Source organism: Chiloscyllium plagiosum, unplaced genomic scaffold (genome assembly GCF_037043375.1).
Source record: "Chiloscyllium plagiosum isolate Xiang-an unplaced genomic scaffold, Cpla_swu_hap1 HiC_scaffold_17, whole genome shotgun sequence".
NCBI lineage: Eukaryota > Metazoa > Chordata > Chondrichthyes > Orectolobiformes > Hemiscylliidae > Chiloscyllium > Chiloscyllium plagiosum.
Window position 1 is genome coordinate 32,707,306 of NW_028270155.1, and position 25,122 is coordinate 32,732,427.

At 39.1% G+C, this 25,122-nt stretch overlaps 1 protein-coding gene, 1 long non-coding RNA gene and 1 other non-coding gene across 6 annotated transcripts in view; 2 read left to right on the forward strand and 1 right to left on the reverse strand.

Moving 5' to 3' along the window:
• Positions 1-25,122, reverse strand: part of ankrd11 (ankyrin repeat domain 11) — a 192,268-nt gene that overhangs the window by 118,306 nt on the left and 48,840 nt on the right. The gene's annotated exons all lie outside the window — the stretch shown is intronic.
• The window catches only part of LOC122558332 (uncharacterized), a 47,360-nt gene that overhangs the window by 2,499 nt on the left and 19,739 nt on the right, over positions 1-25,122 (forward strand). The gene's annotated exons all lie outside the window — the stretch shown is intronic.
• Positions 6,057-6,161, forward strand: LOC122558752 (U6 spliceosomal RNA). Its single transcript, XR_006314240.2, has one exon. It is a non-coding gene; the product is annotated as a U6 spliceosomal RNA (small nuclear RNA).

Sequence of the window (25,122 nt, forward strand, 5' to 3'; positions counted from 1 at the left end):
CGTTACAGTCCAACACATTTATTTGGAGGTACAGAACAATCTCAATTATCTGAACGAGACGGGCAGGGAGTATTTTGGTCAGATAACTGATTGTTCAGATAATATATCTTTTTTACAGGACCTTGAGATCTCGTTTAGATAATGTGAAATTCGGATATTAAAGTTAGGGTAACAGAGGTCATTCTGCATAAGCTTTTGGAATGCTCCTTTTATCAGGTAGTCAGCTTTACTTTCAAATAAACCTGTTGGACTATAACCTGTTGTGTGATTTTCAACTTCGTCCATCCCAGTCCAACACTGGCACAACAACATCGTAAAGTGGATAGGACTGGGAATTTGTCCCCAGCTTTGTTTTTGGCCTGCATATGATCTGGTCAACAGCTCTCCCATTTTTGGCACAAGTTCCCAGATACTTGGCAGGGTTGACTGGGGATGAAGAAGTGTGCCTTTGTCATTTAGGTAGCAAATTGACAATGTCAGCATAATTAGGCTATATTTTATTCCATTTTTAAAAACTGAACATAAATTTCACTATCTGTTTTGGTAGAATTCAAACCCATGCCCTCGGGACATTAGCTTGGGCTTCTAAATTACTGGTTCAATGACATTATCACGATAACATTGCTTCCCATCTGCTAGCATTGGGAAACAGGTTGAAAGTTTATTTTGTTGTTTGTTATAAAGTCAGTTCAATGGTCTGAGGTGTATTGCTATTTTTCACTTGACAAAATCATATTCCATTGTTCAGGAAATTCTGTAGACCATATGTGTATGTTTCAGTGACGAATCATGATAGTCAAATGCAAGTTAAACAAATGATCCATCAAGCCAGGCTTCCTTCTGGGATGGGACTTAGAATCATTGAATCCCTATGATGTGGAAGCAAATCATTCAGCCCAGAAAGAGTGCACAAGACCCTTCAAAGAGCATCCACTTTCAATCCCTGTAACCTTGCATTTTCCATCGCTAACTCACTTCATCTAAACATCCCTTGACACAATGAACAATTTAGCATAGCCATTCCACCTAACCTGCACACCTCTGGAATGTGGGAAGATACTGGAGGACTCAGAAACCTATGCAAACATGGGAAGCATACGCAAACTCAACACAGACAACTGCCCAATGCTGGAATCAAACCCAGGTTCCTGGTGCTTTCAGTCAGCAAGGTTAACCACTGAAGAATCATGCTGCTAAAATGGGATAGCTTGGCCAGAGTAGTAGCATTTCTGGAGCACAAATCTTCAATAATTCTACCAGAATTTTGTAGTATCCCATGCCAATCATTTCTTGATATCACAAGCAGTGAATCAAATTGGTGTAAGACTGGTATCTGTTATACTGGGGAGGACTTGGGGAAGCAGAAATAGATCGCCACTTTGCAATTCTGGCTGAAGATTGTTACAAATGCTTCAGTCTTATCTCTTACGTTAATGTGTTGGGCTCTTCCATCACCGAGGATGGGGATATTTGTGGAGCTGCTTCTTCCAACAAGTCATTTAATTGTCCACCATCATTCACGACTCCAGAGCTTAGATCTGATCCGTTGATTGTAGAATCACTCAGGTCTAATTATCACTTGCTGCTTGGCATGCAAACAGTCCTGATTGGTAGATTCACCAAGTTGACCTCATTTATCGGCATGCCTTGTGCTGCTCCTAGCATGCCCTCCTGCATTCTCCATTGAACCAGGGTTGATCCCGTGTCTCGATGGTAATGATTGAGTCGGGGATGTGCTGGGCCATGAGGTTGCAGATTGTGCTGGGGTATAATTCTGCTGCTGTTGATGGCACACCGTGCCTCATGGGTGCCCAGTCTTCAGTTCCTAGATCTGCTCACCTATATCGCACTTATCAGAGTGACAGTGCCGCACAATACAATTGAGGATGGGACTTTGCCTTTGAAGGGATGACGTGGTGGTGACTCTTTCCAATACTGTGTGCAAATGCATCTACAGCCGGCAGATTGGCGAGGATGAGGTCAAGAATGCTTTTTCCTTACCATCTCCCACAGATCCAGTCCAGCAGCTATGTCTTTCAAGACTCGACCAGCTTGATCAATAGTGTTGCTGCCGAGCCGCTCTTAGTGGAGAACATTAAAATGCCCACCTAAAGGACATTTTGTCATCCTCAGTACTTCCTCCAAGGGCATTCAACATGGAAGACTATTGATTCATCAATTGGTGGAGGGTGGTACGTAATAATCAGTAGGGAGATTTCCTTGTCCATCTTTAACCTGAAGCCATGAGACCTCATGGGGTCTGGACTCAATGTCTGGAAGACTCCCAGGGCAACTCCCTCCCGACTAGATATCACTGTGCCACCACCTCTGCTTGTTCTGTCCTGCTAATGGGATGATGACAGTGGTCTTACTCATGGAATCTTCCTTAGAGACAATGTCAGGCTGTTGCTTGACTAGTCCGAGAGACAGCTCTCGCAATTTTGGCACTAGCCCCCAGGTGTTAGCGAGGATGACTCTGCAGGGTTGACAGTTTCTGTCACTGCTGTTCTGGTGCCTCGGTCAATGCCAGGTGATCTGCCCTATTTTATCTCTTTGTTGTGACTTTGGAGCAATTGATACAACTGAGTGCTGTTAGGCCACTTCAGAGGGCAGTTGACAGTCAACCACATTGCTATGGGTCTGGAGTCACGTGAAGACAAGACCAGGTGAGGATAGCAGATTTCCTAATCTACTCTCAAATGTATTGATAGCTTGCCCCACAACGCCGTCCCATCTACTTGTTTGGTGCTGAAAAGACCCAGCCCTGTCATTACTCTTGTGCTTGCATTATATTTAAGAATCCAGGAAATATAGCCATGAAGCTGTCAGCTCGTCATAAAAACGAAACTCACCAATATCCTACACCTTACCTACGCTGGTTGACATGTGACCATTAAGCTTGACAACGAGTGCCATTATGCCTTAACAGCAATCCTAAAAACTTTCCCACCAGCAGACGACATTGAAGGGCAAAAGACTAAGTACACAAATTCCTAATGCCACCTGCCAGTGCAAAAAAAACTCAATGAAATCACCAACTCCATTGGTGTCTGATTTTATGCTTGAAAACTTCACTTTTATGTTAGGCTTCACATTAACCTGATTCCTCATTAGTTTAGTGTTTCACAAACACTTTCTGATATCAGTTAAAATTTGCTTGTTAAACTATATCACTATTGCTCGCACTAATGTTGATGTGTACTATACATACATTATGTAAAGTCAAGCAAGTGGTGGAAATTAGGATTTTGGCCTGTTTTCTCATATATTGATCATGGCATTACACACCAGCAATGTGCATACTGGACCAACTGACAAACCACAGAGAGGACGACAGGCATGGTAAGTTACCTGAGAGGGTTGGCTCTTGCTAGTGATATTCAAACCCAGAGTTTTCTTTTAGAAAACATCCTTACTTTCATATTTCTTAATACTTTTGAGGCACTCTAACCTTATATCATACTAGTAACTCCTTCAGCGCTGATGTATCACTTTAGAACCAAGCCTGAAACAACTATCAGAATTTTGATCTTCAACTGCTCGAAATCCCTCATTTCAAAAGTTTTCTTAAAAACTAGTCTTTCAACTAGATGTTTGATCATTCTCTCATCAGAAATCAGCAACGATTCAATTCTTCCTCCATTGCTATATTAAAGGCAACATGCAATTATAGGATAATTTATTTTCGACTAATTTCAATACAAAATTTGCACTACAGAAATAAGCCATACATACATGGCTACACACTTTGCTTAAATCACGCTAAATTTTCATCAATTGCACTGTCTCTACCTACTTAAATTTCCATATGCATTTTCATTATCTTACCTTTTAAAAAGTTTTTTTTTGCATTTTTACTAAGGGCATTTAAAGATTACACAATTCTATATCTATGAAATCAAAAACTTGGAGAATTGTATAATTAAACAGAAATTAGAAAATAGATGAACAAAACTTGCAAAGGTATTTGTAAACCCTCAGGTCTGGCACTTATAACCATATTGGGGAATTGACATGTTGGCAAGGATTGAGCTTGTTTAAGTCTGTATTCGAGACGGCTCAGGGAACCCCTGATGGACCCGACCTGTGAGCCTCTCTTGGTTCATCCTGGAGATCATACTCTGTGGTAGTCTGGAAAATAAAACTCTTACAGACAGTTCAGTTTCAATTATTACCTTTATCTACCAATGGCATCAATGTTATACTATAACATAGATACCTACAAGCCAGGCTTGAGCTAAGGTTTTAAAACTATTAGCAGAATCATGGCGCCAGCTCCTACCCCGAAGAGCTCTCTCAAGCTACTCCCCTAATTGCTGCAAACAAGCTATCTTTATACAGAAACTGGCATTAATATTACAAAAACACATGTCCTTAGTCAGATAAGCAGCAATAAAATGGCAAAAGACAGGTCTGAGTACCTTGACTAATTAAGCTACATGTACATCAAAGTGGGAACCCTGATCAAGCCAGACCAAGTGGTCAATTGCTTTGGTTAGATAATCTTCCCTTTTAACATTACATCATAACGAGAGACTAGTCTAATCTGTGTGGAAAAAGGTCACGAGGTAACCTCATTTAGCTAACATGTCCAGTATCATTGTCCTAGAAAATGGCTTTTTCTTTTATAATCATCTTAGATTCCCAAAATGCAAATAAATTCGTAACATTTCCAGATCTCAAGCTCCAGGGAACACTACACAAACATTCAATCCATGATAAGCAAGTGATTTGTGGTCAAATCAGACCACAAAGAGTTAACCTTTCCACCAGCTTCCATCCTGTCTTTCCCTCTCTGTCCTTTGAACCCTGAAGTCAGTGAATGTAATTTACAGAAGAATGTTTTCTCTCTCTCTCACACACACACACACACACACACACACACACACACATTCCAACTTACTTATTACATCAGTTTCAGCCTTTGTCGTTTTCCTAGCTTGAGACATTCACATTGCAGAATAGTCAAGATTAGGGAGCTCAGCTTCACAAATGCAAATCTGCTCAGTGCGGTATATATGAAAATGTATCAGGAATGTTCTATTATGTGCGTATTCCACTCAGTTTATTTAATTACAAATTATTTTCCTATTGAGTATGAGCTTTGTTAAGAATCTTCAATATAAACTGGAAACTCAGTTATATAATATCCCACTGTGAAGTATGTGCAGCTTCCAGCCCCCTGGGTGAGAAGGCAGTACTGTCACATATTCCACGTGAACAAATGTTCTCACCTTATTTATTCACACTGATTCAAGCACTTTGCTGCATCTCCTGTAGCAGATGTGTATGGCTACAAGCTTTCTTAAACAAAGTTGAGCAATTACCATAAAGGAGAGTAAATATTTACACGTACTGGACGTCTCATTTCAATAGAGCATATAGGTAACGTATGGTTGACAAATACAAATACTTAAACAAGAAAAAGTAGGTATAATGACACATAAGAATCACTCTGGTCCACTAAAAATAGACAAAACTGCAATTTGAACTTTCAATCATTTCCCCTCATCACTATATCAAACCAACACTTATAGTTAACAACCTAGTTACACCAAAATAGTGCTGAGCTTCAAAACACACAGGTATACTTGGAATGTACCAAATCTACAGATGACCCAAAATGTTACGATTGCCTCACATAAAACATGAGCTTTGCATTTTCATGTTATAGGATTTAGAAAAACATAAACTCTAGATTTATCAGATGTAGCTAATGAAGAATGACTTAGCTATACTTGAAATGACTTAACAACTTTCATGGGAAACCTCACTTAAAACAATATTACTATACATTCTGATCACCTGCATACTGTGCAGGCAGAAACATAATTATAATTTTAAAACTAATTAGTACATAAAAGTAAGATTATGTCTTACAGACAAGAATGGTTGTATAGTGAATAGAACAGGAGCATCACCACTCATATTGCACATAATTACATTTTACTGAATGCACATATTATACTTCAACCAGTGGAGGGAGCAAATATCAAACAATGAAATTAAGTAACACAAATTTACATGAAACAAATGATACAAACATTTAGTCAGGGTTGACACCTTGGTAGCATAGATCCTAAAATTTGCAATGATACAGAAGATTAACATGGCCTCTATGCAAGGATGACAGATAAATTTGTGAAGCGTTGGGGCCCTCTTAACAGTGGCAGTGCCCCTATCCCCAGACCAGGAGGCCGAGATTAAAGTTTCACCTGCTCCAGACATGCATAACAACATCTCTGAACAGGTTGATTAGAAAAATAAGACAATATTTTTAAAAGGCAGAAGAGTTTACATGCAAATAATTATGATTCAAAAATAATGAATGCATACAACTACTTATGATGTGGAGGTGCCAATTTTGAACTGGGGTGGACAAAGTTAAAACCCACACAACATCAAGCTAGAGTCCAACAGGTTTATTTGGAAGTACTAGCTTTTGGAGTGCCTCCAAATAAACCTGTTGGACTATAATCTGGTGATGTGTGATCTTAAACTACAACTATTTATACAAACTCAGTTTGTGTATCACATACTATCAAGACACTTATTTCAAGAAAACAGCACTATTTGTCAAAAATATCAAACACAATTCAAATTACAATCAATTCAAAACTAACTAGAAATTAAGCAGAAACTTCTTTATCCAGAGACAGGAACTCCTTAAATAGTCTCATGTGGGCCTACATTTTCAGGCTGTTAAACAACCCATTCACATCTTACTTAAATGTAATGCCATGCCCAACATTGTGGTCCTGAGAACATCTGTCACAACAATAAGCTCTGCCCATCAGCTGCAGAGCTGGACACCATCCAATGCTTTTAAAGTTAATGTGATTGTCTGACTGCCTCTTATACAGAACCAAATCTTTATACCTTTTACATTTGAAATATAGCTGACTTCTCCCATGCTCTGTTCCAAACTCAGAAGCCATACAATTACCCATTTTACTGTATTTTCTTTTAACAGGATGTGCCAATTTTTGTAGTGCTTCCAATGAATCCATGCAGCAATGCTTTCAATAAATAATCATGGCCACTTAGTTATCACAACGTAGTTATAGAATTGATTAGAAAATCTACAAACAACAGTTTATACACAGAATGCTTTAAGAAAATCGAAGGCATCTCCAGCAGGAGTTTAACCACTTTTTCCAATCTCACCAGTTCACATCTGGTGATGCTGAAAAGTACAAACAACATCTTGTATATTTCTGTTGACAAATGGAGTACTTGGACACTCAAGTTGAATTAGAATAAATGATTAACATTCTCAATTGCTTCAACAATGCTCAATATCCCATTAAATGTAAAACTACGATACAAAGCAAGAAGAAATTTCCTAAATACCATGTTTAAAGGCAGAAGTGAATTTTCTTTTCAAAATAACTGATAAACATGTTATGACAGAGGTTGGAGGAGTGCACTCTTCCTCCAGTCCCATCATTCCACAAGTCAAATGATAAAAATACAGTACTTCCTAGTTCTTGAGATGGCCAATTAAATACATTTATGTCAGGTTTATAAAATAAAATTCAAAACTAGATTTCTTTAACATAAACTTAAAATTAGTTTAGCAAAGTAAAACTTATTTGAAGATGGTACGTAATCAGTAATATGCAAGCGCAAATGTTTATCCTTCGAAAAAGGTCAAAAGACACATACATTTCAGGGAAAGAATAAAAACTAATTTCTATCTGTGGAGTTTCACTTCCTAAAAAGAAGTTTTCTGGTCATTATAGTCATTCTTGGAATCACAAAAGATGTTCTTATGTTTGTTGATGAGATGTTCTGACATGTATAGTCAATATCACTTAGCATGCCTGGTTGCCTCCAGAGTCTTGGCAGACAACCTACTCCGAAAATGAAACAGCAAAAAGTTCCTTCACATCACCCTTTCAGAAGAGCAAATAGGTTTCTTTTTGAACTTAGCAAGTAGATTTTTTCATAAATAGGAAAGACTACCTGCAGCCTTCATTACAGACTTCAAGTCCTCCAACTAACTCATAGCACTTTCCACCCAGTTACAGTTCAAATAGTTCCAGCAAGGGTTAATTGCCGATTGAAAAGTTATTACTGTCACGACATATCTCGGACGCTTTGTTAAAAACTCTAATGTCATATAGACTTTTCAATGATATCTTCTAAAGAAACTGTCCCCAGTACGTGCACAATACTTGAAATAGGAGAAAGTGAGGACTGTAGATACTGAGATCTGAGTCGAGAGTGTGGTGCTGGTAAAGCAGAGCAGGTCAGGCAGCATCCAAGGAGAATCGACATTTTGGGCATAAGCCCTTCATCAGGAAGATTCTCCTGCTCCTTGGATGCTGCCTGACCTGCTGTGCTTTTCCAACAACACACTCCCAACAATATTTGAAATAGTCCATTTCTCCATACCCCTCAAAACAGAATTCAAATTCTCTAAGAAACAGCAAATATGAAACATCTGCAAACATACTTCACACTCAATCCTAAAAGGGACCGAAGAAGCAACTTTTTCACGCAAAGCGTGGTACACGTATAGAATGAGCTGCCAGAGGTAGTGGTGGAGGCTGGTACAATGACAACATTTAAAAGGCATCTGGACCGGTATAGGAGTAGGAAGGCTTTAGAGGGATATGGGCCAAGTGCAGGCAAATGGGACTAGATTAATATAGGATATCTGGTCGATGGACAGGTTGGACCAAAGGGTCTGTTTCCATGCTGTACATCTCTATGACTCTAAGACAGGGACATGTTGGACCAAAGGGTCAGTTTCCATGCTGTACATTTCCATAACTCTAATTGACAATGATCTTCATTACAAAAGGATACACTCATCTGTCTTATACCAATATATTTTTCTAATCTGCTGCTCATTTCAAGTATTTTCTATTTTAATTTGATCACCAGTACAGTGTGAATGAAACTTTCTTCCAACAAATTGCTAAGATTAAAGCTGTTGCCTTTGATCCTCGCCACAACCTGTCCTCCAGCTATGAATTCTATTTCTCTTCTTACTAACTGAGGCTGAGTGAAACAACCTCATATTTCACATCAAGATTAGCTACTGACCATACATCCATACAATCACTCAGACTCCTAATTCCAGCTCCCTTCCATTTTCTGACACATCTATTTCAGTTATTCTGCTATTGAATCCTCATCAGTGTCTTTGTTACTTCTGGACATGACCATTTTGCTGAAGTCTTGGAGGTCTCTTTATCGAACTTCTCCAAGTTCAGGTAATCAAAGACAGTGTTGTTTGCACCAAATTCAGTCCAAGCTCTACTCAGTCATTATCCATATTAAACTGCCATTGTACTTTAGCTGGTAAGACCCAAGATAGAGTTATTTTCTAAATATCAAAATTCTTTCTAAAGCGAATTCTTCACGATGGCTCAGTGGTTAGCACTGTTGCCTCACAGCACCAGGGTCCCAGGCTCGATTCCAGCCTTGAGCAACTGTCTGTGTGGAGTTTGCACATTCTCCCCGTGTCTGCGTGGGTTTCCTCTGGGTGCTCCGCTTTCCTCCCACAGTCCACAAAGATGTGCAGGTCAGGTGAATTGGCCATGCTAAATTGCCCGTAGTGTTAGGTGCATCAGTCAGAGGGAAATGGGTGTGGGTGGGTTACTTTTCAAAGGGTCGGTGTGGACTGGTTGGGATGAAGGGCCTGTTTCCACACTGTAGGGAATCTAATCTAATCTAAATCCACTGCTCTCTACTGCTTTTTTAATGCACTGAAATGTCAATTCCTTGACTAAACATTTGGTCATCTTCGTAAGTACCCTTGCATTGTTTCCTGATCTTAACTGTCAGTGATTTGCCATTGCCTTCCATTCCTAAGGCAGTACAAAGATGAAAGTTCTGTGCCTCCTTACCCAGACTAGGAATAGGCATTGTTCTGAACTACATATTAGTCGCCTAGCCAACACAGCTGACTTGGAACCCCATAACAAACAATTTTACCAGATTTCTAGCACCCACATGTGATGAGACTGTTACTTTAAAGAGTTTTTTTTGTCATGGGGTTTTTTGAAGATAGGTTGTTAAGGCAGACCTGGTGACTGCCTAAATCAACAACTTAGCAGGTCTTCAGATTTTTTTTTAAAAATGTTGGAACAATGGAAGCAGCTTGAATGGGAGTGGCCAGTTTTCACAGACCAGACTTTATTGTTTTTATTTAGCTTTAGCAGTGAGAAGCCATTTTGGGTCCGAGAAAAGTTGGGAGCTTCAGTGAATGATTCCTAGCTGCTACTTTCTCCAAATCCTCTTGTTGTTTCCTCCTGGACTGGAGAACTGCATGTAAGAATCTGTGCCTAAATTTAGCTTTTTGCTAAGTGGTGCATTTTTGGACAATTATGTTATGGACCAGGCCAGATCCCCTCAAAATATTTCAAGAAGGTAACACAGACCCTAACTTTTCTCATTGTTTTAAACAGGTCCAAATGTGGATATTCCAGGAGTGATACAGCTGACTTAGTTAGACTCAACCACTTAGTTTTAAACAAAACTGAATTTATTTAGACTACTGATTGAAACGCGAACCAAGAGAACTGAATTTAGAATAACTAAATCTATTTGAAAACCCAGTCGACTCTATCGTAACTTAATGCTGCGGTTTCAAATTCCAGCAACATTCCCATAAACAACCCCTCGGCAAAAAAGGGAAAAAGCAAAAATAGGTTCTTACAGGAGAGATGTCAGAGAGACAGACAGCCAAAAAAACCTCTGTTGAAATAGGGAACCTTTTCTCCCAGGAGCTTTGACCAGCAACTTCAAACTGCCTGCTGGAACCAAACTAAACTGGGAAAAACCCTGAACTGGGAGAACTGTCCACTTACCTTTCACTGTACAAGCGTTTTTTTTTGAAAAACTTAAAAGCCTTTTCAAGTAGACATTTCCAGACATATCGGAACCTCTGCCTTTATTACTCCTCTTGAAACAAAAACCAAGGACAACATAACTTTGTTAAAGGGCAGCATCATCACCATTAGTTAATAATAGGTATTGCACCTATTATTTGGTTAAGTTTTTCAATAGTTAAGTTATTCTAAATGCATTTGTGTTTTGTTTGTATTCTAACTACAGTATTTAAAGAAATTGTATTTTGCTTAACGTGGAGGAGTTTGACCAGTCGGATCACATCTGGAAGATGCACTTCACATCTACCTTTAAAATAAGAAATATTTGGGTCTAGGCTTCATAAAGTATCTTGAGGGGGGCTGGTCTGCTCTAATACAAACGGAGGGCTCTTCAAGATCAAAATCCATACTTCCAAGTCAGGTTTAGGATTTAAGATTAGATTCCCTACGGTATGGAAACAGGTCCTGCAACCCAACAAGTCCACAGCGAGTAACCAAAAGAGTAACCCACCCAGACCCATTCCCCTACCCTATATTTACCCCTGACTAATGCACGTAACACTATGGGCAATTTAACATGGCCAATTCACCTGACCTGCACATCTTTGGATTGTGGGAGGAATAGGAGAACTCGGAGGAAACCCATGCAGACACAGGGAGAATGCACAAACTCCACACAAGACAGTTACCAGAGGCTGGAATTGAACACAGGTCCCTGGCACTGTGAGGCAGCAGTGCTAACCACTAAGCCACCATGCTGCCCATTGTTGGACTCAAATGTGGCAAGTGGTAGGTGTTAGTGCCTTTTGTTTCGCATATTGAATTCAGTTGGTTTAAACAAGGCTTACTCTGGGTAGTAATGGTTTTCGGTCACGAAGAGCTTTCTGGCCGTGGAAGAAGTGACTTCGGGAGTTTTACAGTAAGTGAGCAGAGCAAAGCTGCTGGAATTGGCAGACAAGCTGGAGTTGGGGTTGCCTTTGTCTGTGTGAAAAGGGGCGATAACTGCAGTAATAGCTTGACATTCCAGTAATAGCTGGAAATACCATCGCAATCTTTGGAAATGACTAGAATTCAATTGCAGATGAAGTAGCTTGAAAGCGAAAAGAAAATGAAACAGTTTGAATTAGGATTTAAAGCAGAGGAAACAGTAAAAAGGAGAGGAAGGCCCTAGCCAAAAAAAAAGTGAGTTTGAACTTCAGAAGTTGGCAATTAGAGAGGAAAGTAGACTTAACAGGGTGGAGGAGTAGTTAGAATGTAGGCTTAGTGACGAGGATAATGATGGCGAGCAAACCCATCATAGCCAAAAGCGTGGTGGGGATCTGTTTAAGTTATTTGCAAGCATTACCTAAATTTGAGAAAGTCGCTAAACAAATCAGGTGGCTGGTGACCACTGATCCAATCAAAGCTGGTAGCTAGAGCTTGTGGGGTATTTGCATCACTATCAGAGGAGGTACCTGGGGAGTATGAGGTGCGAAGAAAACCATCTTAAGTATATATTGAGCTTGTGCCAGAAGCCGACAGGTAACATTTGATGAATATAAGGAGGGATTCTGGTCAAAAGTACATTGAAATTGTAAGGACCAAACAAAATAATTTCGATAGATGGATAAGGGCATCGAAAATAGATGATACATATAACGCTCTTAGAGGCACGATTATTTTGGAAGAGTTCAACAATTCACTTTCTGGAGTAGTGAGAACTCATAGAAGAGCAGAAAGTTAAAATGGTAAGATTAGCATCTGAAATAGCTAATGATTATTAGTTGTTTCATAAATCAAAGTTTAGCTTCCAACATCAATTTCAATCTGTGAGGGACAGAAATTGGGCGAGAAAAAAAAGAGAAATCCTGAGGTGGTAAAGGAAAAGGAGATACCATTGAAGATAATAAAGATAGTTTACCACATTTACCACAGAGTAAAAAGGAAACCCATGAACAGGAAAGTGAACAAAGCTCAGGTATTTTCATTGCAACAAAGTTGCAATGTTGGTGGTTTAAGGAAAGCACTGGAAAGACAGATATAGGCAAACAGCATAAGCCAGTGAATTTTGTTGAAGCGGTAAATGAAAGCACAGTGGAAGCTAAAATGCTGCATCAGAATGTACAACCCGGTCGGAGGTTGGTTGAGAACAAAGTGCCAGGTCTTCTTAAACCATGAACTTGTGAAGGTAAGGCTTACTCGCATATGCCAGGAGAAGCAGGTAAAGAAACTACAATTTTAAGAGATTTGAGAGCATGTCAATCTTTGATGTTGAGAGATGAGAATATGTAATTCAGAAGGACTATTGCCAGAAAAAGTGCTAATATGTGGAATTTATGGCGAGACGGGAAGTGCTCCACTACGTAAAGTAAGTGGAAAAGTGGTGATAGGAGAACTGGAGGAACTCTCGGCTCCAGGAATACAATTTGTCTTTAGTAACGATGTAGCTGGATTACAGGTAAAGGTACTGTTTAATGTGGTCGAAAGGCCAGCGGAAAATCAGGCAATAGAGATGTTACAAGAAGTATATCCCTGGGATTTTTCCTGGCTGTATGATAACAAGGTCACAAAGCCGCAGATTTAAGCAGGAAAAGAAATCAAAGAATATAGAAAAGGAAGCTGAAGTCTAATTATCAGAGGCCATGTTTGATCACATGGTTGAGACAAAACAAGAGTAGGTGGAGGACAAAGGGAATATTTTTAGTTCAAAGAAATTAACTGAGTTACAATAAAGATGAAAAAGTGAACCAATTGTTTCAAGAAGCGTATTCCACAATGTAACTATCTTAAAAATGACACCTTGATGGCAAATGGAAACCATCAGATATTCAGGTGGATGAGAAATGAGCAGAAGTTAATCAAGTTGTATTACCAGTGGGTTATAGAAACAGAGAGGGTAGCACATGAATTACCAGTAGGTGGTTATTTTGGGGTAAGGAAAACTCAAGCTAAAAGACAAAAATATTTTTGCTGGCCTGGGCTGCGTAAGGATGTAGATGAATTTTGCCAGACATGTCATACATGTTTGGTAACTTGGAAAAACTCGGGCAGTGATAAAAACAGTAACATTAACACCCATTCCTACATTTGAAGAATGAAATTCAGAGGATTCTGAACTGGTCATTCCTCAAATTAAATTGAGCAATGAGGAAGTTCTCAAAAACTGGGATAAATTATTGAGTTATCTTCCTGAGGAAAATCAAAATGACCTGAAAGAGTTATTGCTATTGCTTGGGGAGATATGTTGGAATAAGCTGGGAAGTAGTAATCTAATTAGGAAATGCTGTTCTAATTAACAACATCCATTTTGACTTAAGCCTCTAAAGTTGGCACAGATTCAAAAGAGATTGAACGCATGTTTAAAAACATAATCCAAGTGAGGTGCAGTGATTGGAGCTCACCCATGTTAATGTTGCCAAAAGCTGATGGTACCCAACAATTATGTATGGACTATTGCAAAGCCAATGCAGTTACAAAGTCTGGTTCATATTCTATTCCACACTTAGAAGACTGCATTGAGAAGGTGGGACAGGCAACTTCTAAGTTGGACTTACTCAGAGGGTACTGGCAGGTACCTTGATCGTAAAAAGTGAAGACAATATCGGCTTTCATAACACCACATGGACTATACCAATCTAAATTCATGATATTTGGTATGAAAACCTCACAAGCCATATTTCAAAGACTAACTAACAAAGTCATTTCTGGATTAACCAACTGTGTGGTATACATCAAATGACTTGGTGATTTTAGTCACACACAGATGGTTCATTTGCAACATTAATTGCAGTTGTTCGATTGACTTTTTTGAAGAAGTCATGGAGAGGATTGATGAGGGCAAAGTGGTAGACATGATCTATATGGACTTCAGTAAGATGTTCGATAAGGTTCTTCATGGTAGACTAGTTAGCAAAGTTAGATCACGTGTAATACAGGGAGAACTAGCTATTTGGTTCAAAACTAGCTTGAAAGTAGAAGACAGAAGGTGATGGTGAGGACTGCTTTTCAGACTAGAGGCCTGTGACCAGCAGTATGCCACAAAGATTGATCGTAGATCCACTGCTTTTTGTGATTAATATAAATGATTTGGACCTGAACATTGAAGGTGTGGTTAGTGTGATGAAGCTGTTCCTTTAACAAAGTTATGCTATCCTTGAGTTTTTTTTTCAGAGAAGTCGTAAAAGCAGAGATTCTGAAAAGGTGAGGTTTGAAAGGTTTTAGGGTCAATTTGATTATAGCTAACAGATACTGACTCATGCAACAGGCTTTCAAGTTTAAAAAGAAACATTTTGTATAATGAAAGGGGAGTGGCCACTTCTCCCAACTCAGCTTTTCTCTGGTTTCGTTTGGTTTTAGCAATCTGGCTGGTCACTGAAAGCAGTCATTGTAAAGCTGCTAGACACAAAGAGGCAGGCCCATGCAGATGCTCCCTCTCTCTGACATCTCAAGACAGTGTTTGATTTTACCTCATCATTAAGTTAGGATAATCAGGTGGGTTTTGGATGGGTGGTTTTTTTGTTCTCTTTTGTTTGTGTTTTATTTGGTAATCTTGCAAATATATTCTGATTTGGAGATGCCGGTGTTGGACTGGGGTGTACAAAGTTAGAAATCACTCAACACCAGGTTATAGTCCAATAGGTTTATTTAGAAGCACTAGCTTTCAGAGCACTGCTCCTTCATCAGGCGGTTGATGAGGTCTCAACCACCTGATGAAGGAGCAGCAGTCCGAAAGCTAGTGCTTCTAAATAAACCTGTTGGACTATAACCTGGTGTTGAGTGATTTTTTAATATATTCTGTTTTGTTTAAAACTAAGTGGGTTGAACCAGCTGTATCCTCCTGGAATATCCACTTTACACCTGCTTAAAACAACTAGCAAAGTTAGGGTCTGGGCTACTTTCTTGAAATGCTTTCAGGGTATCTGGCCCAGTCCATAACATTCATAAGTTTGGTGAGGACATCAAAATTGGAGGCGCAGTGGATAGCAAAGGAGTACAACTGGATCTTGACCAAGTGGGGCAAGAGTGGCAGATGGAGTTTAATTTAGATAAATGCAAGGTGCTACACTTTGGAAAGATAAATCAGGACAGCACTTAAGACACAAAGTCCTGGGGAGTGTTGCAGAACAAGGAAACCTTGGAGTGCAGGTTCATAGCTCCTTGAAAGCACAGTCACAGTTCGATAGCAGAGTGAAGGCATTTGGTATGCTTGCCTTTATTATTCAATGCATTGAGTATATGAGTTGGAAGAGCATGTTGTGACTGTACAGGAGAATGGTTAGGTGACTTGTGGAATACTGTGCGTAATTCTTGTCTCCCTTCTACAGCATGGATATTGTGAAACTTGAAAGGATCCAGAAATAATTTACAAGGATATTCCCAGGGTTGGAGCGTTGTGCGGTAGGGAGAGGCTAAGGAGTGACTTTACAGAGATTTATAAAATCATGAGAGGCATGGATAGGGTAAATAGGCAAGGTCTTTTCCCTGGGCTGAGGGAGTCCAAAACTACTGGGCACAGATTTAAGGTGAGAGGTGAAAGATTTAAAAGAGACCTTTTCACACACAGGATGGTACATGTATGGAATGAGCTGCCATAGAAGTGGTGCAAGCTAGTATAATTACATTTACAAAGCTTATAAAATGATGTCAACTGGATGAGTGTATGAATAGGAAGGATTTAGAGGGACATGGGCCAAATGCTGGAACATTCATTTGGGCTACAGGTTGTTCTCCTATAATACCATAGTTGTGTCCAACGAAACCTCACTTAATAGAAAATCGCTCAATTGAAATAATTGGGCCTATAGGAAAAGTAGGGTTGGGGTAGACCAGCAAAAAAATATCACTCACGATCGCTCAAACAAAATCACGGAGAAGTCTAACGTAAAGTATAGCACAGCCCAAATGAAGGTTGAAATCATATTTATGAAAGAAACAAAAGTAAATTTAACATAGTACATTAAAAAAAAGTGAGAAAGTTGCTCTTGGTACAATAGTTCTCACAGAAAGCTGCTCTGTCGGCAGATGACATCGATGTGTGCGCAGAACAGTATGAAAACCGGCACCAACTTTGCGCATGCGCAAACCGGCACAGAAATCAGCGCATCCACAGAACGAAGCACACAAACCGATCCCCTTGGATTTAAGGATTAAAATTCCAAACTGTTTCGATGGAGCTTATTATTGCAGCCATTCAATTTGAAAGTTACATACGTTACAGGATGAGAAAACGTAGTTGCTGATACATTGTCGCCATTTTGACGAAGAGGCATTCGGTGGCAGCAGTAAATGAACGGAAATAGGATATCGTCGTGAATGTAATATATTATAGTGTATTAACAGACTCAGACTAAGGTTTAGGCTTATAAAATGATGCCGACTTTTGTATATGGATGGTTTGTCAGGGAAGGTGGGGTGTGTGTGTGTGTGTGAGAGAGAGAGACACACACACACAAATGCTGCCACTTTACAAAGATTTTATTTGTCACGGATTTTCTTCTGAAAATATGTTGTTAAGGCAGACCTGATGAACTGGCTTTGGAGACTGCCTAAATCAACAGTTTACCAGGCCTTTAGGTTTTTTTAAAAAAATGTTAAAATAATGGAAGCAACGTGAATGGTAGAGGCCAGTCCTCAAAGACCAGGCTTTCTAGTTTTTTTTTTATCTTTAGCAGTAAGAGGCTGTTTGAGATCGGAGAAAACTTGGGAACGTCAGTGAATAATTCCTAGCAGCTACTTTCTCTGAAATCTCTCTATGTTTCCTCCTGGATCGGGAGAACTGCATGTAAGAATCTGTGCCTGAATTTACTTTTTTGCTTAGGGGTATGTTTATGGGATGTTATTATATTGGACAGTTAGTAATAGGCACTGTATCTATTATTTGGTTAAGTTTTCCAAATGTTGTTATTCTAAATTCCTCTGTCATTTGTTGGTATTTTAACTATAGTATTTAAATAAATCGTTTTGCTTAACATAGAGGAGCTTGACTAATCATCACATCAGGAAGGTGCACTTCACATCTAACTTTAAAGAAAAAGTTAAGGTCCAGGCTACCTTCTTGAAATATTTTGGGGGGGGGGGGGTCTAGTCTGGTCCAGAAAACATAATTTAGCTTTTGGATATTTGCACTTACAGTTACTTGTCTTCAGTTTTTCAAAATAAATGGCATCAATCTGGACTTCCACCTGCCACAAAGGATGACTAGATAAATCTACAATTAATTTTATTTTATTATTTGTATAAATACATGAACAAGATAATGCAACTTAGCTGATCTGTGACCTATGTATCCTTATTTTCTATATGCTTTAATACTTTTGGTTAACAGAAGTCAATCTCAGGTTAAAAAATAACATCTGATACAGCTTTGACCGTTGAAGGGAAATCCAAACTTATTGTCCTTTTGTATGTGGGAGCTCCCGCAGTTATACTGCTGAAAAGGCGTAGTTCTGATGAACAGGCTATGCTCACCATTCCAACAGTACAAGCAGTTTAATCGATAACATCGGTTCTCATCAATATCTTTTAAATTCGAAACAATTTACCTGTTTCTTCTCTAAATTCCAGGATGGGTAACCCTACTTTATGTAATCCCTTATATTTAACTCTTGGGAGTTAAGGTGCTGTGCGAGAACTGAACACACTTCTACAGATCTAGTTTAACAGGGAGTTACAGAGCTACAGTTCTGCGTCTTGAGGCCCCATACCTTTTAGATCCTTCAAATGGAAAAGTCAGTGTTCAGTTAATCTCTTTATTATCTTTTTCACACCGGATCATGGCATTCCACTGAGGTATGGTGAGATGATTCTGTCAAATTTATGTTACAACCTGATTAGTGAGTGACAGTGCTTTGCATAATGTAAATGAAACTCAAGAGTATAAAGTCACATGATTCCAATGTTTTGAACTAAATTAACTGTTCCATACAATGTTAGAAAACTAAAACAATTCACAATATGCAGTAAATCTCCTGTTTAATTGAAAATTCACTTATTCATGCCAAAAATAAGTAATAAAAAAAAATCAATATCCACATGTAAAACTTGCATATGTGCAATTTTTAACGAGCTCCACACTTGTGAATTTCATCATTCGCAGGAGCTTTCAGGAACGGAACCATGACAGATATGAAGCTATGACTTGTACATACAATTTGCATCCTTCACATGCTTAATTAACAAGTGGTAAATGACTCAGCAGACAAACCATGAATAAACACGACACTGACTTTTAAACGGTCAATGCAAAGAAAACAAATGCCAGCTTGACACGGTCACCAAATCTCATTAAAACTCTTTCTCCTTTCCAAGGAATTCTGGTTCTTAGTTTTCAAATATCTAGCCTTAAAGACTCCTTAAAGCCCGTCCAATTTGGGCTACATCAATCACTGCTCACGTTCAACCTCTTTTCTACACATCAAGTTCTCCAGGAGTCGAGCAACTGTGTCCTAAATAAACAATTACTTTTTTAAAAAAATCATTCACAGGAAGAGGGCTGGCACAATTTCACTTTTTAATGCAAGAACTAGCTTCACCTTGCCACTGAATTTCTCCAAGCCCCAGTCTTTCTCAGCTGTCTGAAACTATCACCAGATGCCCAGGCTGTTTTTTAAGCCCAAACCTTGTTCCACAGCACAGAGTCACCACACCTTGGAACATCTGTGCCCAAAGACCTGGAGTCTGCCAAAAGCAGCACTTAGTCACTTCTGCTTCAGTACTCTTCCCAGTTTCAAGCTGCAACTAACCTTGCCCAATAAGCACACAAGCAAATTGAAAGCGGAGAACCTCTTTGAAGCTCCATCCAGCTCCACAATGACAGTCTTCTCAATAAGCTTTAACCTGACATTTCTGTTAAGTATACCTCATTTCTAAGTTTTTCCTTAATCACACATAAAAGGGTTTACTGCTTCTTAGAACTCACTGACTGCTTTTAAGAAATTTAGCTTTAATTTCCAAAACAAACCATCTCTCTAAATCATCATTGTTCCTAGGATTGTAGACACTTTTCTAACTCAGCAAGCCCAACTGCTGTTTGTGCTGTTAATCTCTTGAAGCAACAAAATTCCAAGACAACACTCAGGCAATCACTAGCCAATAAAAACTGCAAAATGTTCCTTAGTTTGGACACCGGACCAGTGTCTGACAAAACAGTTCAGCCCAACTAGGCAAACTACCTTACATTGTTGTGTGCACTCAATGACTGGTGACACAAAATGTTGGCCTGCGCTTAGGATTAGGAAAACTGGAGGCTGGAAGAACACAGCACGTTGGTCAGCAGCAGGTGGAGAAGTCAACATTTCAGGTACAACCTCTCTTCAGGTCTTCAGTGATTCATATCTGGGCTTGGCACTCCTGCCACACCCAGTTGTGAATTATGCTGGACAATTAAAGAACTCAGAGGAGGAGGGCCCACAAATATTCAAGGATGAGGGAAGCCTAGCACATCTGTACAAAAGTTCAGCATTTTTGACTAGGAGAGTTCCAGAAACAGGCAACCTCCTATACAAGCTGTTCCAAGCTACAACATTGGCATCTATCTTGCAACGTGGTATGTCTTCACAAATGCAACCAGGTCAGCAGTGATGGATGGTGTCATCAACAGTGCTGTAAAGTTGCACTTACTCAACAATAACACACAGTTTACACCCAGTTTGGATTCTGCCAAGCAAATCATCTCTTGACCTCACTGCAGCCTCAGCATGAACAACAAAATCACTTCAGAGGGAAGATTAGTGACTGCTTGTGACATCAAGGTAGCATTTGATAATATGAGATATCAAGGAATGTTAGTGAAATTGATACTGTGCATTATCCTGACTTGGAACTATATCACCTGCCCTTCACTGCAACTGGGTAAAAATCCTCAAACTTCCTTCCCAACAGTAGAGTGGGTGTATCAAATGAACTGCAGTAGCTCTAAAAGACACTTCATTACCTTCTCACACTGCCCTAAATAGCCATGCCCGCATCCCCATGAATGAATTAGAAACGTTTAATTCTGGGTCTAATTAAGCATCACAGTTAAAGGCATATAGAGCTGAGGAAATTGTTAAATGCCACTTACCATTGAGAGGAAGCAACAGACATACCAAGTTCTGCGCACTGGGACTTCTACTTCATGACTGCTGCCATAGTAATAAATAATACTACTGACTGCATTATTCAAACCCTCCAGACGATATCAAGGACAAGTGATTAAGGAACAAATTATTAGGAATTTGCCTGCATTCTTCCATATGGCGATGTCACCACCATAATGAAAATCCTGCAGCTATCTTCCCAGAAATGTAGAAATATAGCTGGCTTAGTTTCCTTGTCCTGACTTACTGTGAAATGCATGGGAATGTTAGTGCCCTGGCTAAGTTTATTGGTCACCACTTTGAACAATTCTGGGGCTTCGACAACATTTAAAATTAGTGGCATTCCCATGGTCATCTAGCTTGCTTCGGCAATATCGTTGCCTCACTTATCAGAAGCCACTGTTTTTGATATAAATACTTGCAATTATACAAGTGAAAGCTAAACTCATTTATTTGTGAAACAGTAGCTAACAGCTCAAAACTTCAACACTGACATATTATTAGCACCAATATTTTACAAAAGATTTTTATTGCTTTAACACAAAATGCTTCCTTTTTGTATTGTACACTTAGTTCATTACAAGAGAACATTTAGAACACTACCAGTAACTTAAAACTATATCCCGGTCTTCTAAACTAAAAGCATGCTCATGAGACACAACCAAGTTTGTAATGATAACCTTTACCTTTTCTGCTGAACATTTTACACAAAAACAGAGCACAAAGCTTTCTTAAACCTATCATTATGATTCTTAAATTTGAGTTACAATATAGATCAGAGTTCAAGAATGTATTTGTTCTTCCTTTACTTGTATTCCTAAAGTAGGATTTATTTCCACTTTGGAATGTTCTTTCAACTTTTGTAGATCTGGGTTGCATTAGCACAATTTTGTATGAATAATTGATCTCACTACAGTCTTGGGTCACATTAGGGCTACATTACAATGGCATAGTTTGTTATCTTTCCCAAGGGAATTTCCATTCATATATCTTATTTGTTGTTTCATAATCTAAATCTTTTTACAGAGTCCCCTGCTGGTTTGACTGAAGTTTTTTTTTCGTTGTCATGGTTATGATTTACTATCTGACATCCAGCAGCTTTGCACTCCCTTTTAAATACTTTTGTCTTAATTTTCTAGCATGTATCGACTCTTGAATGCGAATGAGCTACCAATTACTGCAATATATTACAAACTTCATTCAGTTGATTGAACTAAACTAGAAATGGACATCATAGAAACTTGGCTTTCGAAAACAAAAATGAATATAATGACACTCAATGACCATTATGGACACCGTCCACAAAGTTTTTACAGGACAGGGTTTAGACAAAATGAAAAAATACAACCAACCACCAAAACCCAGCTCCTGATGCTGATCAGTCACATTTGGACATATTAACTTGTTTTGCATAGCTATGCTGGGGTGTATGCAGTTTCATCCACCAATGACATCCTTGGTGTGCATATGTTTCAAGGGCTGTTGTGTCAGCCGCAGCCCTGTCCTCCCTGCTGCCTCCAGCTTGCCCCGTTTCCCAGGGACACAACCTTCTCCTGAATAGCAGTTCCCATTTCACATCAATTTACAGATCCACCCTGATCAGTGCCTGCTTCTTCTTGGTTCAAAATATTTCCACACTGTTTCCTTTCCTCCTTCAATTAGAGACACTCATGAAAGCTTGTATTGTCTGCTGTTGTTACTTTCAGAGTTTGTTGCTCTGTTCTGCCTCACTGTGGCGGTACACTGGAAATCAAGCCAAACTATTGCTGGAGTTGTTACTAAAGTTGAAAATCAAAGTCCCTAATTTGGTTGGTTGATATACTTAGATTAACAGGAAACATGGACCAAGCTTCTGTAGTTAACGAGAACTACTTATTACTAACAAATCGGCTGTAACCACAAGTAAAAAACAACTACTGACACTGATCGAATAGTTAAAACTTTAACCGTCCCCCTTTAAAAGTTACCTACACACAAACAAAATATACCAGTGCTATAGATGGAGAGGGCGGAAAAAAAACTGGAAAAAAGTTCAATGGCACGAGTCCTCATGATTTGACAGAGGAGTTTGTTTTTCTTCCAAAGTCCTTTACACAGAAACACTGGAGGTGTAGGTTATTCATCCCTTCTAGCCTGCTCGACAACTCAATGAGATCATGGCTAAACTGCGGCCTAACTCCGTATAGCTGCTATTAGCCCATATCACTTAATACCTTTGCTTAACAAAGATTTATCTGTCTCAGATTTAAAATTAACAATTGATCCAGCATTCATTGCCATTTGTGACAGTGTTCCAAATATCTACCAATTTTTCTGTGTAGCAGTCTCTTGTCTGGCCCTAATTCTCAGACTATGATATTGAATCCGAGAATCCCCAACCAGTGGAAAGAGGTTTCTAAACTTTTATTGGGTTCTTTCACTTCTTCCCATGAGGCACAAAATAATGAGTCACAATTCTCTAACTTTTTGATTAAGAGCAATAGCTTACAGCAATTGGTGGGAGAAAACAACTTGCTTCCTTTAGTTTCAGGTATTTTACTAGATAGAGAGAAACAGACACACTGCCTCTCCTTTCAGAGGTCTGAGAGCTTCCTCTCCTTCACATCACAGGCTGCTCAGCTACACAGGAAGCAGACAGGTGTTGTCAAGGTGATGACCTTTGGCATCCACAGCTGATCACAATTCAGCAAATCAATCAGCAACTTGTTGCCAGTCAAGTCTGTTTGTGCCTAGCAGTCTCCTTTTATGCCTTCCCCCACTGCCTCCAAAGCAATAATGTAAACACAAAATACAAATGGGTTTCAGAAACTTGCTTTATGAAGGTACAGCAATTCCTTTAACATTCCACTGTTGTAAAACAGTCCTTTCCTCAACTCAGTTCACAATTGAAAATAAATTTAAAAGATGCGGTCTTTACACCTTATAGTGCGCCTTTTGAAAATTCATTCAAGGATAAGGACATTCTGGCTATTATTGGCCATAGAGCAGTTAAGAGCCAACCACATTGCTACTGGTCCAGAGTCACTGGTCCAGACAGTTCAGCAACTAACAACCAATGAACATAGCTTCATTGCGAAGGATCATATCAAAAATAAGACAAAAGATTGTTTGATTACAGGGTATTAGAACTTAATGTTACATAGCTCCTCAAACATGTGAGAAGTCATGACATGCAAAAAAGTGAATTTATACATTTACGTGTGTTTAAAATGAACATTGATATTGGACCTGTCCAATGAATCAATGTGTTTGTCTAAGTAACACTATGGCCAACAGAACAGGAACTTCTCAGGTTCGATCCACACCATGCTCACAGTTAGCTCTTCTTAGTTGCATTGAATAAACTTGACAACACCCAAAGGAGAGACAAACGAGTCAGGGGATCATGCCACAGTGACTCAATGAAATTGAGGCCGCAGACACAAATCTGGAAATTGCATTCAGTTATGAAAAGCACATGGTGGGATTTTCTGCCAATATTTACTGTCAAAGGTTCATTCGGATTAGGACATCTTGGAAAGCGAATGGTTTTCAGAAGAGATAGGGAAGGCAGACAATTGTGTTTTCATCCTGTAGTGAGGTTTTCTCTAGTTAGACAAAGCAACTCTGCACTTTGAAAGCACAAGACTGGCCTATTTGAGGATCTCCACGCAAATCAAAAAAACTATTTTTTAAAGAATTTCAAGGGAGTATTCTTAGTCTCTTTCAAAATATTATTTTTAATTGGAAATATTGCTATTTACCCATCGTTTCGGTGAAACTTGTGTGGTCAACTAACAAGACAATTTTTTTTCAGTTCTGGTGTGAAACATGAGACTCAGGCAGAGAAATCTATGTTAGAATTTGGCTAGAGAGTACCTCTAGTAATGTGTCTACAGGTCATTTGTGGTCAAATTCAATCCAACTATTTACATTTGGTCAGGGTTTTGACACAGGAAAACAAAGCACTGCTTACATTCTTGCACAAAGTGCTTCAAAGTTTTCACCCAAACAAAATATGCAGCATCTGAATGACAGGTTACATCTTATTAAATATTTTGAAGACTTGAATCAAAATAGTTTACAGGAAAAGTTGGGTCTTCTGGCTGAAATCCAAAACCAAGAGTTGTTTGCTCTTCAGCTTAAATACTACATCCAGAATAACGAGCGTTGTGCCAGGAGACCTCAGACCCCTGGATTGTTCCTCTTGCACAACGTGGGAATTAAGGGATGCTTCTAGC